General features: G+C 47.6%; 1 non-coding gene across 1 annotated transcript; it reads right to left on the reverse strand.

The window, feature by feature from the left end:
• Positions 1–1029: 1029 nt before the first annotated feature.
• On the reverse strand, positions 1030–1112 carry trnal-cag (transfer RNA leucine (anticodon CAG)). Its single transcript has one exon. It is a non-coding gene; the product is annotated as a tRNA-Leu (tRNA).
• Positions 1113–1588: the final 476 nt, after the last annotated feature.

Here is a 1588-nt window from a genome sequence, read left to right on the forward strand (position 1 = left end):
TTCAGATCAGGGTGGAATGTGAATAGTGTCACAACTCACCTCTGACACTATTATTACCCTTCTTTTCTCTTGTCTCATTCAATGGGAAAGTTTTATTCACCAGTCTGTTGCTGTTTTACACTCTTGCCATCCCATCTGGTATTGCATCCATCTGAATTCTGTGCTTTCATGGCCTTACATATCTTTTCCTCTTCTGGATGATTTGTTTGCTTCAGTTCCATTCAACCAGGCTGGACCACAGGGAAGCTTAGAACCTTTGCCTTGGACGGGTCCACGTTGATCCATTACATTCAGAATCACCTCCTTGAAATAACTCCATAGTACAACTACAGTAACCACACAGCATCTGCTTCAAACACTCCTCCACATTTTATCTGTTCTGACCGTCAACACCTCCAGCTCTTTTGTTTAAGTGGAACCCATCAGGTTTGTATAGGCTCCTTCTATTCTGAAAGCTGTAGCACTGGTTCAGGGAATTCAGCCCTGTTTCTCTACTCGAAAGGATCAGCCATGCTTGATCTGCCTCGTATTTTGCTTTTATTGCAACGTTACAAGACCTCCAATCCTCTGGCACCACACCTGTATCCAGTGAGGGATTGGAAAATGATGGTCAGACCTTCCACTATTTCTTCCCTGGCTTCATTCAACAGCCTGGGGTACATTTCATCTGGTCCTGGTGATTTATCCACATTCAAGGATGCTCATCCCATTAAGACTTCCTCTCTCCTTAAGTTATCACGTCCAATACTTCACACTCCTCCTCCTTCATAACAATATCTGCATCACCCTCTCATTTGAGAAGACAGTAATGTATTCATTAAGGATATTGGCAACATCTTGCACCCCGATACAAAGGTTACATTTTTGATCTTTTATGTGCCCTGCTGTTTGCTTAGTTGCCTCTTTCTCTAATGATTTGTTGCAGCATCTTTGGGTCCATTGTTATTTTGTTCGTCCATGTTCTTTCCTGCTTTTTCTTTGCTTTTTACCGCTGCTCCCAAACTCCTCCAGTTCAGTCAAAACACAACGTGTCAGAAGTGGGATTCGAACCCACGCCTCCAATGGAGACTGCGACCTGAACGCAGCGCCTTAGACCGCTCGGCCATCCTGACCGCCTACAGGATATTATTAATGCGAAGGAAATTATTCATTCTTTGTGGAAAGTATTTGTGAGATTGTGGAAATGTCTGGAAGAGGAAAGACCAGCGGGAAAGCTCGGTCCAAGGCCAAGTCTCGCTCCTCCCGGGCTGGACTGCAGTTCCCGGTGGGCCGTGTTCACAGGCACCTGAGAAAGGGCAACTATGCTGAGCGTGTGGGTGCCGGAGCCCCGGTCTGTCTGGCTACTGTGCTCGAGTATCTGACCGCTGAAATCCTCGAGCTAGCCGGTAACGCGGCCCGGGACAACAAGAAGAGCCGCATCATCCCCAGACACCTGCAGCTGGCTGTCCGCAACGACGAGGAGCTCAACAAGTTGCTGGGAGGAGTGATCATCGCACAGGGCGGGGTGCTGCCTAATATCCAGGCCGTGCTGCTGCCCAAGAAAACCAGCGTTCAGAGCTCCCAGAAAAAGTAAAGCGGCCAAAATGTC

Source organism: Heterodontus francisci, chromosome 35 (assembly GCF_036365525.1).
Source record: "Heterodontus francisci isolate sHetFra1 chromosome 35, sHetFra1.hap1, whole genome shotgun sequence".
In the NCBI taxonomy this organism is placed as follows: domain Eukaryota; kingdom Metazoa; phylum Chordata; class Chondrichthyes; order Heterodontiformes; family Heterodontidae; genus Heterodontus; species Heterodontus francisci.